The sequence below is a fragment of the Liolophura sinensis genome, unplaced genomic scaffold (genome assembly GCF_032854445.1).
Source record: "Liolophura sinensis isolate JHLJ2023 unplaced genomic scaffold, CUHK_Ljap_v2 scaffold_15, whole genome shotgun sequence".
NCBI classification, from domain to species: domain Eukaryota; kingdom Metazoa; phylum Mollusca; class Polyplacophora; order Chitonida; family Chitonidae; genus Liolophura; species Liolophura sinensis.
This window is the reverse complement of record NW_027017954.1, coordinates 593,021-611,115: the sequence shown is the minus strand read 5'-3', so window position 1 is coordinate 611,115 and position 18,095 is coordinate 593,021.

The following is an 18,095-nucleotide window of genomic DNA, read 5'->3' as shown; positions in this document are numbered from 1 at the left end:
TCCAAGCTCTGCCTGGTTTCCCCCCACCATAATGCTGGCCACCGTCGTATGAGTGAAATATTCTTGAGTACAGCGTAAAAGAAACCAACCAAACAAATAAGCAAGTAAATACTTCAGGAAGATCATGTTACAAAGATTATGTATGCTTCCAGACGTCAGCACCAAAACCATTGTCCCAAATAATATATTGTGGCTTTTCATTATACAACAAAAAAGTGTCGCATTTTTCTTTCGAGTATCCCGGCATGCATACAGTCCGATTTTCTCTGCGCGGACAGATCCCAGATGAAGGAGTTAGAACTGAAGGAAAAGGAAAATGAAAGATTTTTTAAAGAAAAAGAAAATGAAAAAGAAAGATTGTTTAAAGAAAAAGAAAATGAAAGATTTTTAAAAGAAAAGGAAGAGGAAAGATTGTTTAAAGAAAAAGAAAATGAAAAAGAAAGATTGTTTAAAGAAAAGGAAAATGAAAGATTGTTTAAAGGAAAGGAAGATGAAAGATTGTTTAAAGAAAAGGAAGATGAAAGATTGTTTAAAGAAAGAGAAAATGAAAGGTTATTTAGAGAAAGGGAAAATGAAAGAGTGTTCGAATGGGAGAAATTGAGACTTCAGAGCGAAACTGAAGCAAGGAAACTAGAAGGAGACAGGTCTGGCGTAAGTTTTTCTGATATCCCTCCAAAATTTGACGTCGCTAGAAACATAAGATTGGTGCCACAATTTCGCGAGACTAATGTAGATAAATATTTTCTACAGTTTGAGAAGATTGCTCAAAATTTAGAGTGGCCTAAAACGTTTTGGACTACCCTTTTACAGAGTGTGTTAACTGGCAAAGCTATATATATATACACAGAGTTTTCAACAGAACAGGCTGCAGATTATAATTTTGTGAAAGATGTTATCTTAAAAAGATATGAGCTTGTGCCAGAGGCCTATCGGCAGAAGTTTAGAAATTTTGAGAAAAGAGATCAGACTTACATTGAATTTGCTAGGCAGAAGGAACAATTGTTTGAGCGATGGTGTTATGCTAAAAGCGTAGATAATGATTATGAAAAGTTGAAACAGATTATTCTGATTGAAGACTTTAAAAGGTGTATTAATGATGATGTCAGAACTTTCATTGAGGACAAAGAGGCTGATACATTTGAAGCAGCAGCCACTATGGCCGATACTTACACAGTTACACATAAGGTCTCATTTCAGAAAAAGCCGTCTACATTAGAAAGCCTCAACCCTTTTCCAGCGGTTCATTTGACTCAAATTCAGGCCCACCAAAACAGGCTCAAAATTTTGACAAATCAGGGGATCAAAGAAGACCTGTTAATTCAAACACTACTCACCGAAGGTCTGACCCATACATTTACTGATAGACAGTTTAGCAGGGTTACATGTAATTTTTGTAGGAAGCCAGGCCATGTCATATCAAATTGTTATGCTTTAAAGAGAAGGCAAGAACAGAGGGTGGCTCCAAGCCTTCTGGTTTGTGTGTTACTGCTAGAAAGTCTGACATAGTGAACAATGTTGATGCATTTGATTATGTTAAGACTCCACCAGTAGATTGTACACAGAATTCACAGGATAATGTTATAAAGGTTTTTGAGCCATTTATTTGTGACGGTAAAGTCTCACTTAAAAGTGACATGTCTTGTGATACGAAGATCAGGGTATTAAGAGATATTGGAGCTTCTCAGTCTTTATTGTTACAAGATGTTTTGCCATTTTCTGATGAGTCATATTCTGGATCAAATGTATTAATTTGATGAGGTGTAAGCTCTGCTGAATTTGAATCTGTGCCTCTTCACAAAGCTTACTTGTCATCAGATATTATTCCGGGTCCTGTTACTGTCGGCATTAGGCCTACTTTGCCTTTTAAAGGAATTCATCTACTACTTGGCAATGATCTTGCTGGTGACAAAGTAATGGTTAATCCTATTGTGACTGATAAACCTTGTTTAAATCAAACTGTTGATCCTGTTGAGAAAGAAATTCCAGATTTGTATCCCTCTTGGGCTGTAACGAGGTCTATGTCAAACAAACTTTCTGATAACGGCAAAAAACACAGTAACGGACTTTGTGTAAGATACAGTTCTTACACAAATGTTTACTAAAGGCGACTGCATAGATAATGATGAATCAGACCATTGTACACCTAGTACATGTTTCTAATCATCAGCTTGTAACTGAACAGCATAAAGACCCAGAAATTTCATGTTTGTTTGACAGAGCTCTCGATGATTGTGTTATTTCATCTGAACCTGTGTGTTATTATGTCAAGTCTGCTATACTTATGCGTAAATGGAGACCACCTGATGTATCTGTTGATGATGACTGGGCTGTTAAACATCAGATTGTTGTACCTAACGCATACCGAACTGGAATTTTACGTAGGGCACATGAAATTCCAATAGCTGGTCACTTGGGTGTTAACAAGACCTACTACAGGATACTGAACCACTTCTTTTGGCCAGGATTAAAGGGAGATATAACCCAGTTTTGGAAATCATGTCATACATGCCAGGTAGTGGGTAAGCCTAATCAGATTATTCCTAAGGCACCATTAGAGCCTGTACCAGCTTTTCAAGAGCTATTCAGCAAAATCTTGATTGATTGTGTAGGCCCTCTACCTAGGACGAAGTCTGGGAATCAGTATGTGTTAACTATTTTGTGTACAGCAACCAGATTCCCCGAAGGTGTTCCTTTAAGGAATAAAAACAGCAAGTCTGTTGTCAAAGCTTTAACAAGGTTTTTTTACTCTGTTTGGTTTACCCAAATACATACAGTCTGATCAAGGTTCAAACTTTATGTCTGGTATTTTTCAGCAAGTTATGTACCAGTTAGGCATTAAACAAGACAAGTCGTCTGCCTACCACCCAGAAAGTCAAGGTGCAATTGAAAGATTTCAACAAACATTAACATGATTAAGACATGATTAAGACTTATTGTTATGATACAGAGAAAAATTGGGATGAACGTATTCCATTTCTTATGTTTGCTGTTCGAGATTCTGTACAAGAATCATTGGGTTTCACTCCATTTGATTTAATATTTGGACATACTGTTAGAGGACCTTTGTTAATTTACAAGGAACAGTTTGACACAAGTAATGTAAATCTTTTGGATTATGTATCTGATTTTCGTGCTAAGCTTGTCAGAGCATGTGAATTGGCTAAAGCCAATCTTGAATGTACTCAGAAGAATATGAAACGTAGATATGATCAGAAATCTGTTCTTTGGTCATTTCAACGTGGTAAGAAAATTTTAGTATTGTTACCTGTACCTGGTAAATGCTTTGATGTCAGATATTTTGGTCCATATGTTGTTGACAAAAAGCTGAGTGAGCTTAACTATGTTGTTAAAACACCTGATCGGCGCAAATCAAGTCAGTTATGTCACATTAACATGCTGAAACCCTATGTAAACAGAAGTGACACTGACAACACTGCTGTACATTCTGTTAATGCTGTTGCTGCTGACATTGACCAGAGTTGCTGTAATACAGATGATATTGGCGAACAGTTGGTTGATTCTAAGCTCAATTCTTCAAAGCTTCAGAATTCAGATGTCTTAAAAAAACTTGATTCTAAACTGCAACATCTGGAACCCATTCAGCAACAGCAACTGTCTAAACTTGTTTTCGAGTTTTCACATTTGTTTCCGGATGTACCAACAAGAACTGATGTCGTTTCTTACGATGTTGCTATAGGTGCAGTTTTGCTTCAGGAGGATAATCTTGGTGTTGATCATCCAGTTTGTTTCTTTCCCTGCAAACTTAACATGTTTCAGAGAAGTTATTCAACAGTTAAAAGAGAATGTTTGTCTGTTATTTTAGCTCTGCAACATTTTGAAGTTTATGTAACAGCTTCGACAACCTGTGATTGTAAATACTGATCGCAATCCACTTGTGTTTCTACAGAAAGTTAAGGGAAAGAATCAAAGATTGTTACGGTGGAGTTTATTGTTGCAGGAATACAATCTTGAAATCAAACATGTAAAGGAAAAAGATAATGTTATTGCAGATTGCTTGTCTCGTGTATAAGTTGTGTATAAAATGTTTAATTACATGTGGTTTACATGTTGTTTTGTTGTATATATTATTGTTTAACATATATTGTTTAACATATATTGTAATTAAAAAAAAGTTAGGAAAACTTTTTTTTTCTTGAAGGGTGGGTGTGTTATGTGCACGACTGCCGTCAGTTTCTAAATTTAGCTTGCCATTGTTTACATATGCTGAGTTCAGCGCCTGCTGTCTGCCTCTACCTTAGAATATTCCAGAATGCGCTCAGTTCGGTGCCTGTTTGTTTACATCAAGTGTTCAGGAATTTTCTTATTCTAGACAATTCCACCAGGCTATATAAGACCCATGAAAGCAGGTCAAACGGAGAGAAAGGAGAATTATTGAGAGTTTTGGATGCTTTTGCTGTGTATTATTTTAGTAGGCCTTTTGTGCTGAATTTTGGTGTCTTTATAGCCTCTGGCTTTGTTATATCTTATCTCCACCGAGCACTTGTTCAGTCTGAACTTGTATGTTGAATTTGTGCTCTTGTATACACATTGCTTATTAGAACACGGACCCTGTCTGTGGAATTTTGTGTATATTTCGTCATACACTCAGTTATACTGTGGATTTTCCCTCTTGTGAATTTGTCTCTGAGCATTTATGCCTGTGTGGTATATATTGTGGAATATATGCGTCCGTTTGGACTGGACACCGTAAGCACTTTAGGATTTGTATAGATACTGCTATCCTTTCTTGTTAAACTTAAGTACTTTAGTATTTGTATAAGTCTTATTATCTGTTCTTGTTAAAGCTAATAAATTGTTGTAAAATAAAATCTGCTGGTTTTGGTTACTTTTTTGTGCGGCTAAACTGTCGTGCATTTCGAACAAGCCATCTGTTTATAATAAAGACAGTTTGGGTTGTAACAACTGTACTACATAACTGAAGTTACATGGTAGGTCTCCGACATTTGAAAATCGCCAAACATCTCCCGTCGTCTAGACAACAAGGGGAGATAACCCAGTCAAAAAAGTGCGCCATCGTCCATCATCTAAATATAGAGACGTTAGTGAATTTATGGTTGAAGGGAAGCCCCGGATAAAACTGAACATTTCATTGTTCACTCAAAGTCAGACAAATGTCAGTAGACTTCAACTTTATGCAGAGAGCGTCTTAAATAACAGCACATTTTTTTCGCCGTCAGCAATGTGTCTCTTCAAAGGATAGGAAGTCACAAATTCGACGAGAGTGACTGACACAGTGGCTTGTCGCAGCTAGAAACAGATTTGATAATATCAAACTGATATAGCGCAATGTTATGTCTTCATATGATGTACTCACGGGTGAGACACGTTATGTCTGTATACACGTATCCAGGTGCACACGATGAATTCCCCAGGGTAACGGGACATTCCCCAGACGTCTTGTTACATACACTACCGTTATAACAGTTACCACACTCCAAAGCACAGTCCCCGCCCCAAAAACCATTCGCACATTCTGAAACCAAGAGTGATAAAGACAGTGGTATCAATATGTACATGTATTCTTGTCACTAGTTTAATCATGTTCCAGCAGTTTTGCAAAAATTTCGGATATCTAATTTGTAAATTCCTAACTCTTTAATACCGCGGTTTAGTTATAATTTACAGACAACAATTGACAACATGGTATGCAGAGCAAGTCATGCTTATCAGGGCGTTTTCCGATGAAAACTACATTGTATACCGTGTATCTAAGGCAAAAAAACAATAAATGTAGAACTGAGTCTTAAAGTGAAAGAAAGCTAAAATAAAAACAATACACATATCTCATCACAATCAGCTTAAAACTGTCCAAAAAATTTCAAATTAATTTTTAACATTTTAACAATAATAATGTTTAGGTATTCTGAAGTTTCTCTCCATACTGAACACCACTTTCAATGTTGGAATATTTCTTATTACAAACAAGTAAAAAATTACTTATGTAATGTTATTTTTTTTCTCCGTATGGTCCTACAAGGTGAAATTAATGAATAAATATTATGAGACCCTAGAGTGCCTTGCCACTGACAGTATTGTTCACACAGTCAAACATTTAACAGTGGCAGCCTTTAAGTCCGCGAAAAAAAAAGTTAAAATAAATATGTAAATTTTAGAGATAATTTTCAGTTGGCTTTCTTTTCATTATTTGACGTCATTATTTTCATCCGTTTTTTCCTTTAAAGTGAAATGGCTTGTTGAGTATGTGTAAAGAACAGAACGAGCTAAACGAAAAAGGCTGTCGGTATTACAGGTGAATGGAGTGAGTGAGTGAGTGAGTGCTTGGGGTTTAACGTCGTACTCAACAATTTTTCAGTCATATGACGACGAACAGGTGCATGGAGATAGCTTGACACCAAACTGGTGATTGTGGGTACACATTGGCAAGTCGCGACATTAAAAACTCCTATAAAGAATTATATCTCCAAACTATAATGTCTATGTTGACGTTAGCACACTGATTGATCGCCACAAAAGTTTAATTGGATTGACATCTATTAAACCGCTATAATCGGTACGAAGCGAATCACCTGCGCAATAACACGGTCATTCGAATATATATTGATGAACTTCTTTCAGTAACTGACCACACACAATATACTGAGAACATACAGAAACCCTACCACCAATACCGTGGTGGTGAGTTCAAGTCCAGCTCATGCTGGCTTCCTCTGCGGCCCTAAGTGGGAAGGTCTGCCAGCATCTTGCAGATAGTCGTGGGCTTGCTCCAAGCTCTGCCTGGTTCCCCCCCACCATAATGCTGGCCACCGTCGTATGAGTCAAATATTCTTGAGTACAGCGTAAAAGAAACCAACCAAATAAATAAGCAAGTAAATACCTCAGGAAGATCATGTTACAAAGATTACGTATGCTTCCAGACGTCAGCACCAAAACCATTGTCCCAAATAACATATTGTGGCTTTACATTATACGACAAAAAAGTATCGCATTTTTCTTTCGAGTATCCTGGCATGCATACAGTCTGATTTTCTCTGCGCGGACAGAGCCCGGATGACGTGTTACAGGCACTGGGGCCCTCAACACAGGACCCGCAAGTTTCCGAACAATTTAATTCATATGTACCATTATCACAAGCTGAAGATGAAAATATTAGATAGACATATGACCAATAGAAGAGACTGCGACATAAAAAAAATAAATAAAAAAAGTTTTACAGCAGTTGTAAATATCAAGACGTATCCCTTGAACACATTGGTTTGGATATATGATGACCAAAGACTCCGGCATAAGAAAAACGATGCGTTAAAATATGACTTAATGACCCGTATAGATAACGGGTACTAGCATGAAATCCACATTATATCGGGGGAAGTCAAAGAATTATCGAAAGTTTGTTTGTATGTTGTAGTCTTTAATATTCAAACCATACTGTTTTAATCCTACATAATTCTAACACAAAAAGTCCACAGCGTTTGGTGTCCCTCTAGCATACACATGGGTGAAAAAAAAAACAGTAGAGGAAATGAAAGTAGAGGGAACATGTACATTAATAAGCGTAATATGCGTTTTATTGATTGGTAACTGCTAATTTACAAAGTACAAACTCTAATACGCAAGCTAAGAATGCGTTTTAGCTGTTAGGTATGATAAACCTGGTTAGGTAACGTTCAGCATGGGTTTTGAGTCGGCTTTAGTACATTATTGTAGAAGTAATGAGATACGTTGATATTTCCCGCGCACATATGGCCAACCATGCCCATAGAGATGTTAGTATAAAAACAACCGTCAACTGGGACCACTTTTGTATTATCCCACTTGCCATACACGTGTCAACAATCTAAGCGTCAAGTCCGACATACGCATACCACTCGTAAACCATAAAGTAGTCTCCCGAGTAGATATCACGAGATCATTCACACCAAAAACCTCTAACACAAATTCCCAAAAGAATATACATGTGTACAAAATAATAGATATAAATGATCAGTAAATCTAGGGACACGTAAGGGACAACCATGTAAAAAACAAGATATTCCGGTCTCACCTGTTTTACATTTCAGACCAGAATGTCCCGGCATGCATCTAGGTTCACCCTGACAGTGCCCAGATGTCGTGTTACAGCTGTCTGATCCACTTGCACACGATCCACAGGTCTCATTACAGTCTGGGCCATATTTACCCGCTCCACAGGCTTAATTCAAGTAAAACGAGAAAATGAAGCTCGATTTACAAGTCATTTCAGTGATGTTGTAATGTATCAAGATATACAAGCTACACACTTAAGAAGGAAGTGAAAGTTGTTATACTGGATGTACCTGACATTTATATTCATGTATTTATTTATCTGATTGGTGTTTTACGCCATACTCAAGAATATTTCATTTATACGACGGCGGCCAACATTATGGTGGGAGGAAACCGGGCAGAGCCTGGGGAAAACCCACGACCATCCGCATGGTGATGAAAATTCTTCCCACGTACGGCCACAGTGCATTCAGCTTTGTTTTAGACCAAGATCAGTATTAACATTTATGCCAGGTTTAACTTTTAGTACACTATTAAACAACCGGCCACTGGATACACAAGCACACAAATGTGTGTATGATCATGACAGTATCGAGATACATGGATATTCCCTGCGTGCATACGGGCAATCACTCTGACAGAGATGTTGGTATAAAAAGACTCAACCGGAACTACTTGTACATCACTCCGCGTGCCATAATACACACAATCTATACTTACACGACGTAAACAATGAAGCGGTGATCCCTTTCCCCAAAACATGATCACCATTTCCTTAAATAATTTGTAAAAATTAATACATATAAATGATAAATAAATCTAGGGACATGTAAGAGAGAAGCCTGTAAAACATTATTCCAGACTCACCTGTTTTACATTTCAATCCAGAATATCCCGGCATGCATCTGGGTTCACCCTGACAGTGGCCGGATGTCGTGTTACAGCTGTCTGATCCACTTGCACACGATCCACAGGTCTCGTTACAGTCTGAGCCATATTTACCCGCTTCACAGGCTTAATTCAAGTAAAACGAGAAAATAAAGCTCGATTCACAAGTTATTTCAGTGATGTTGTAATGTATCAAGATACACAAGCTATACACGTAAGCAGGAAAAGGGAGTTGTTGTACTGCATATACCTGATATTTATATTTATGTATTTATTTATTTGACTGGTGTTTTACGCCGTACTCAGGAATATTTCATTTATACGACAGCGGCCAACATAATGGTGGGAGGAAACGGGTCAGAGCCCGGGGGAAACCCACTATCATCCGCAGGTTGATGACAGATCTTCCCACGTACGGCCGGAGAGGAAGCTGACATTTATAATAGATATAAAACATAACAAACATGCCCGGTTTGGGCGCAGGCAAAAGGGTGTAACCTCCTTTGGCAGTGTGGGGGGCCTCGCTAGCTGAGATGGGAAAAGCTGGGGCTCCCTGTGAGTACTTGACTCATGACCATTGAGGTTGCGTGTTCAATGTCCCATTTACGTGAGAAAATTCTTGAGCACGTTGTTAAAACACTGATCATTGAAATCAATCCTTTAGCAAAGGTAATAGCTGTAATGTACACTACGACATAATTGCTCTAACATACAGTAGTTAATTAGCTTTGATTCAATGCAATATTACAAACACGCATAAGTCTACGACACCTGTTAGTAAGACCGGGACCAGACAAAAGTTGCAAAAGTTCTGGGCATAGTTGTTCAAAAGTATATCATAGCAGTTAAGCCCGGTATTAACTTTAGTCAGGGCTACAGTGCATTCAGCTTTGTTTTAGACCAAGATCAGTATTAACATTTATGCCTGGTTTAACGTTTAGTACACTATTAAACAACCAGCAACTGGATACACAAGTACGCAAAAGTGTGTATGATCGTGACAGTAATGAGATACATGGATATTCCATGCGTGCATACGGGCAGTCACTCTCACGGAGGTTTTGGTATAAAAAGACTCAACCAGAACTACTTGTACATCACTCCACGTGCCATATAACACACAATCTATACTTACCCCACGTAAACAATGAAGCGGTGATCCATTTCCCCAAAACATGATCACCATTTCCTTAACTAATTTGTAAAAATGAATACATATAAATGATAAAAAAACCTGGTGACATATAAGTGAAAAGCATGTAAAACATTATTCCTGACTGACCTGTTTTACATTTCAAACCAGAATATCCCGGCATGCATCTGGGATTACCCCGACAGTGGCCGGATGTAGTGTTACAACTGCTTGGTCCACTTGCACACGATCCACAGGTCTCGTTACAGTCGTGGCCATAAGTACCTGCGTCACAGGCTTGTCGCAAAAAGAAGTAAAAAAAGGAACATCATCATAATTTGGTGGTTTTAGCTTTCTCTGTCAAAGAATAGGCGATCTGTTAAAAACAATAAGTGACATTTTATTTGTTCTTTTTTATATATAAGAGAGCAAACATTTGGAGTACACCACTTGGTCAGTATCCCCCTTGAGACATATTAAAGCTTAAATCTCAACATCCATTCAATTAAAGGACAGGACAGCACCTTGCCAAACGTATTTCAATTGAAAGCAGGATTCTCAAGCGGTCTAAAAAGGGTCATACTTTATTGTTTTAATGAGATTTTACGGAATAATATGTACAACAAAATAACATTATTGCACAAAATTGCTGGTGTGAGACGAGTCAACCATCTTTAGAATTTTATCTAGTCAAACACGTTGCTATCACTTTGCGCGGCCTAAGCTGTGACGTAGCGTTTACCCATTCACTCCATCAAGCGACATATGATAACACAGAAGTACTGCATAAGACATCATTTTGAGATTGTGTACAACAATTTATTTCCGTCTAGGTGAAGGACCATTTCACGAAGTGTTGTGAGACAGGTCTGTATCATTTCTGGACCACCACAGACGATGTAAAGTAGATGATTTTCAAGCCTTGTAATACTCAACGGCGGTGTCACAAATTATGTCCGACAGTAGCATACCGTCTCGGCCAAAACCTCATTCCTCTCCCCAAATGCATTTTTTTTGCTCAGTTTGTCGCATACAAGGGATATTTTTTTCTGTTTTGCATTTTAAAATACAGTAAAATTATTGAAACGCCATATTTGCGATAACTGGGTCAGCACGGCTTTCTTCCTTGAAGCCACCGCTAGAGTAGAATGCCTAGATAGACGTCAGTGGTGCTTACATTTATTTCCATTTTGATTCAGAACATATTTCCGTTTGTTTATGAGCATAATTCTAACAACAATCCTGTTGTAATTTTGTAAACATTTAACTGGGGTCAAAATCACCAGCACAATCCCTCCAGAGGCTACAACCTGAACCAGGAATACCCCGGCCGTGCGTCTACAGCTGGCTGTTTATACAGGGTCTCTAGAGTTCCTTGTAAATGATATAGTAGGTCTACTATATCAACAGTTCAAGCAGTGGAAGAAGTATTCTTCCAGTATGTCCAATTTCAGAGAAAACTATATTGATAACTTGGGCCTTCATCGCCAAGTCCACAACTTTTATATGTCATAGGCTACTGCTTAGACTTTAATACGGAAAATACCTGCGATGTTACAGATCTAGAGGTAGTGTGATGTCACCTTGTTCTCGAGAAACGTGCTTAAGCTATATCAAGACAAAGTTTCATTTAAATTTGACTAGATTAAAAAAGAGCTAAAAAAATATGTAATGCCGGTTTAAGACACTTTCAATGATAGCCTTTCAGTGGACATAAACATTAGTGTGGTGCTGTCTTTCACTTTAATTTGGAGGTCATGTATTTGAGGATAATGTATCCCTTTACATTGTACTGAATCCTACACACTTAACTGTCCTGCGTCTGTTACACATGTAGCCAGTGTCACATACTGACTTTACTCTCTGTGATACTGAATCTTACATACCTGCCTATCCATGTGACTTCTTGTGTTTCATCTCTGTTGTACTAAATCCTACACACTTACAAGTTCTGTACATGCTACATATGTAGCCAGCATCACAACTTGGATTTCCTTTCTGTCATACTGAATTCTACACACTTACCTGTCCAACACTTGTTGCGCATGAAGCCAGCATCGCATCTTGGGTTCCCGTCAGTTAGAGGACATTCCCCAGTGACTTTATCACATTTGTCGGCCCAACAATGGCCACATCTGTTTTGACAATGTTCTTTCCATCGACCATCTACACATTCTGCGAAAGTAAATAGAATGACATGTAGCTGTTTTATCCAGACGAAAAGGTTTGAAATATTGCACAATAACAATGACTTATTGACGTTGGGAAGAAGAAAACCAAGCAGGGCTTGAAGTAAATTACTGTCCTGCAAAAAGTAACTGGATTTCAACATGCTACTTCACTTTTGTTGATACATTTAACGTGTTAGAATATAATATAATTATATAATGAAGACGTACAGAATGGAGAGTAAAACCAAAGCAGGGACACTGTGATAGTTGGCAAATTGTCACACGAGGTCACACGTAACTAATGAAATACGGCGTCATGTCAATTTACCCTAGTCAGGGCTTTTATTGTGACAGTTCATGTAAATGAATAAATAGTAGCAATTTATACACCCTCTAACATCATCGCTTAAACAAAATTAGTACAAGTCTGTGAGATGTCCGTCTGTTACAATGTGTATTACTCAACTTTGTCAAGAGGTCAGCTTTCAAAGACGCCAAATCAAGACAAATAAAACTAGTGACATCTACTTGAAAAAAACAAAAACAAATGAAGATGACAAACAAATCCCGTGGAGATTTCTCAAATAAACCATGAGATACTCCTCATCCACAAGTGTTGTCGGCAATTCCTGTTAACGTTTGCTTTGAATAGCTCGCTTTGTTATTCGATTTCAACCTTCAGTTGATACTTGTGGACATTGTTTTACATGAACAAGCAAACCCTTCCTGATGGGCTTACATTACATACTTAAATATCAGTTTTCAACTTCCAGTCGTCAAATTGCTGTCCTTCCCAAGGATACGTTGATTTATTCATCTGATCTGTGTTTCACACTGTACTCAAGAATACTTTACTTATACGACGGGGGCCAGCGTTATAGCGTGAGGTAACCGGGCAGAGCCGAGGGGAAACCCACGATCATCCGAGGGTCTGAGGTATACATGTACATGACTCCAGACAGTTCAATTGTTTGGTCATCAATTATCAACTCCCACTTTCAGCAGACTCCAAATTGTGAATTGCTTTTGAAGAATGTTGTATGTTACTGTTCGCCGCCTTCTGATATTTAATCAGGCATGGGTTAAAAGAAGTAATGTCAGAGTCCACTGGCGTTTGACCGAGTGGTTTTGCCCCCTCAGTCCCCTCGGGAAAACTTTTACTGGTAAAATTTTTCAAGAATTTAAGTACAGTGTGTCTCTGTGGACGAAGATTACCAGGCCTCGTGCGATCAGTGCTGTCATATACGTGTATATACACATACAGTGCTGGGTGGCCAACCATTAACGTGTATAAAACAAATGGGAAATAAATAGGGGAGTGTGGCCACATGGCTTTCATAAATATTTGAATTGTACAATAGCGGAAATAGCTCGTACTTTTCACAAGGGCTTATTGAACACAAACCGACACGAGAGGATGCAGATATTATGCACTGTTGACCGTATTAAATAGGAGACACTAAAATGTATCCAAACCCATTCGCGCTGAATAGCCGTCATCAGTGTGCTTGTTTGGCTTGCCTGCAAGGTGCGGTAGCAAGCTATACAAACCTGACTGTCGGTGTACGAGTTAGGTGCCCATCACGTTCAGCAAGTGTATATACCAGAAGAATACCCGACAATAAAGCGGTAGATATGGCAGTTTACATTATACACTTTATATATAATTTAATTTGATATAAAAATTAGCGAAAGTGGTATTATACTGGATTTAACGAACGCAAACTGAGAAGTGATTGGCTGTTGGTCAGTGAGGCCTTCTGTTTGAATCAAGCTGTCGCTGTTTAAAAGGTGGATTTAAGTGTACAGATTTGTCTGGTACGTAGCAAAGTTAGGTGACTGACTCCAAACTCCAATCACATCTGCACCCACCAAGTTGACAGTAGTCATACAACAAAATACTCTTCGGCACTCTTGGTTAAACCCCAATCAAATGTATAAAATTCGAAGTGATTTTATACAAATAAATATGTTGTAAAACTTTTAAGATAAAAATTTACCAATTAGGTATTGGTGATCAATGGAATTTCTTCTCTCTTGCAAGATAGAACATAACTTCATCTGACAGTTTTCCAGATTGGTCATCACTTTCGTGTATTACCACATTTATCTCTCTACTCTTAGTCAGCATAAGTCTATTATCTATGTTAAAGTCACTTTACCTGTACATCGTGTCCCTGTGATGTCACATTTGGAACATGCTGTCGTTGTATTACACTGTCGTCCACACATTTCACCATACCATCCAGCGGAACACACTGTCAGGAGTATAATTAATTTGAAACGTTTATCCTAGTTGCCACAAATCGTCATTGGTTGAGACTAAATTTCTAACAAACTCATCCTTCCTTCTAAACATTTCAGCTATATGTATTGTCTATACATATTTAACCCCAGATAACACCAATAACGCCTGTGTGTAGTACAATGGGTTGATACACATAGTTTTCTGTTTCATACTTAATATAGTTTTCTGTTCCCCCACGTAGAGATTTGACGGATTTTGAAGCCCTTATAAAGAAACTACCTCGGTGTAACGGTCTTGTCTCACCTAACTGTGTACAGCTGTGCCATATTCAGTTACATGCTGACAGGCTGTTATCACAGATACGTCAATGTACCGTAGCTAAGCACTTCACGAGACAAACCTGGCCCTGGTCATACCAAAGACTTTAAAAATGATACTTGTTGCTGCCTCTCTTGGCGCTCAGCACTGAGAGGTTAGAGCAAAGAAATATTACTGGTCTGTCCGGTGTCAGTATATTGTGATTTGGTGAGGGTGTCATGTGTGTTGTCTTCGGCATGGTACTTCAGTGGCGGCAGCACTGTTGCAGCATGGACCATAACAAAACACAGTACGAGTATATATACACGCACACCTAATGATTCCTTGTCGTAAATATGACTGAAAAATTGTTAAGAACGACTTAAAACCCCAAGTATACATAGATACAAACACTTCACAAAAATGACGTGGACTCCTGACAGCGGACTGGAGCATTTCCACTTCATCACGTGATAAACGTTGCTATCGACAAGCAGATTATACAAATAAATGTATAACCATGAATGGAAATGACACGCGCCCTGGGTATGCAGTGAGCGATGATTAAATTAAGGAACTATTTAAAGGCAATTATACCCTTCGCAACGTATACGAACATAAGAAACAGAAAATTATGCAAATTAAGACATGATCCATAAACGTACCGTAGATGAGAACTTCACAAAGTGTTAGTGGTACACCTGGCCGTGACGTTATCCTGACGGTGTCTCCTGACACCGGACCTCCCGTACAGTGTCCGGTTACGATGGGCCCGGGGGTCGTGGTATTGGGTGTGGTGTCTTTATAACAGGTTTTGTAATCATGGGAGTTGTTTCCCACATACAAAGTGAAGCCGCTGAGTCGATATCCAACTGTAAAGAACATAAAGCTATAGATTCATGTGTTGTGATAAAAGGAATTCCTCTAATTACTCTGCTCAACTGAATTCTCGTAACACAACAAAATTTTTGTAAGAAAGAAAACATTCTTTGGTGAAACCTCAAGGATAGTCACGGATAAGTTTCGAAGAGACGACAACTATCATTATGGGCTGCATACCTCTATTGCATAACGCAATATCATTCTGCTCTTTATATATATATATATTTATTGATTTATCTAATTTTTGCGTTAGCCTATGCTCAGGAATTGTATGATGGAGATCAGGTCATGGGTGGAGGAAAACCGATTGCCCGGGAGAAACCACCGACCTTTGGCAAATTGGTGACTAGCATATTAGACAAGTGATCTTCAACTAACGTTAAATTGTGGACACGAACTGCCAGAACAGAGGAATGTACAAATTGTCTGCCCAAGGCCAGGTTTGAATCCTCACCTACATTTACATTGTAAGTGTTAGACACCTCATTCATTTATATGACACCGATAATGTCTATGGGTTCGAACACAAGGCCAACGTATAGAAACTGACAGTCATACCGTGGCAGTGTCTCATTATAACTTTAAATTGAGTTACATTTATCCAATTATTTTTACAGTATTGGCTCGTTTTTTTTTCCGTAGAGAAAATAGAATATTACTGAAGCGAAAAACGTATTTAACAGAAATTTCTACTCTGCAGAGGTAACTTTTTTATTTTTTTTTTGCGATATAGAGTGTTGCACCAATCCCATTATTAAAAGCTTTGAAAACAACGTAAAGCAGAAGAAAGACAAAATGCCTATCATTGTGTAAATAAACAGGGAAATCAAAGAAACAGAAAATGATCAGACCAAACATGGTTACTTACAGCCTTCTTCTCTGTTGTATATGGTGAAGTTGTTAATCCAGTACACAGCGTTCAGTGTTACTCTCCAGGAAGCTGGACTTTGTTCCGTCATTGTGTGCGTACAAGGTGTATCCGCGTAAAAATGTCCCAGTATACCGTCAACAGCCAGCTCAGATTTTAGTTCGGAGTACCGGTAGTCTGACGATTGGTGTGTTGGTTTTCCCAGAGCGACATTTCCTATAAGCATGAAGCTATTCATGACAATGTTGTCGTGGATGAGGATTTATACAGCTGTCAAACTAGTAAACAAAGTTGGTTGCCGTCGTAAAAATGAAATAAAACACCACTGAAATAAATAAATACGTTGTTATTTATATGAAAGATGGAATGTTCTTAATCATGGTTCCTTTTCTGATAGTTCTTTCGAATAAAAACCATAAAGCTTTCCGGCAGGCATACACTACATGAAGCCAACACTGGTGTACAGTGCACCTTCACTGAGATGAGGCAGGAGTAGAATGTACCTTCGCTGATGAGTGTTTGCTGGTGACCGTTTATAATACTGCCAAACAATGCAGTTAAAGCCTATTGACTACTTACGCCTTTGACACGTGGGTCCGTCCCAACCTGCAGCGCAGTTCCCTCCACAACCATTCTGAGGGTCACAGGTCACACTAGTATTACAGTGACAGTCGTATTTACAGTCTGGTCCGTATGTACTGCCGGGACACACAGCTGAAACTATAACACACATGGTGCAATTACAAGGAGCGTAAGTCACACTGTCCTAATTACACTGTTATTTGGCCGGGTAACACGCGGGTCACAATGACAGACATACCCACAGCCTAAAGTACGATGTTACTACATGAATTTGGCGATAATTCACATTGTCTCGAACACAGGATAATAGTTTTTATTAGCCCTTGTATTTATACTTCTCGCCCATCTGTGTTTCGTACTCCTCACAAGCAGACTCAGTCTGTGTTGCAATAATAAGTTTACCAACGCTGATATTTTTACAAGGACAGTAAGTAAAAGTCCGAAGACTGACAGGCAAAAGGACTCACATCCTATATTCGTTCAACTGCTTATTAACCCTTTTTTTCAGATTCTGAGAAACGTTGATGTGCTCTTGCAAAACGAACACAGTCCTTGGAGGTAAATGTGTAAAACTGAAGGCTGGCATTGCCCACGATGCTGCTTGGTTCAGATTGCTTGATTTGGTTAACAATGCGTAAAATTGTAATTTATTTATTTATTTGTTTCATTGGTGTTTACACCGCACTCAAAACTATTTCACTTATGCGACGGCAGGCGGTATGGTGGAATCTGTGGAAAACCCACGACTATCCACCTGTTGCTGCCAGTCCTTCAACGTACGACTGGAAATAGGAAATTAGTACTGTTGTAAAACACATCCGATGGGCAGGTTCAAACCCTTATCTTACTCATTTAATTCAATTATATCATGATATGTTTTCTCTGGGACATGGAAAATTGCAAATTATTATTGTTTACCCTTAACTGGTCGAGAGTTGCTCAAAATGAAAACAGGACAGACGGAACAGTTCTCGTTAATAAATAATCCACCAATAAAACGTTGAAGTTTTGCAGGTCTTGAAT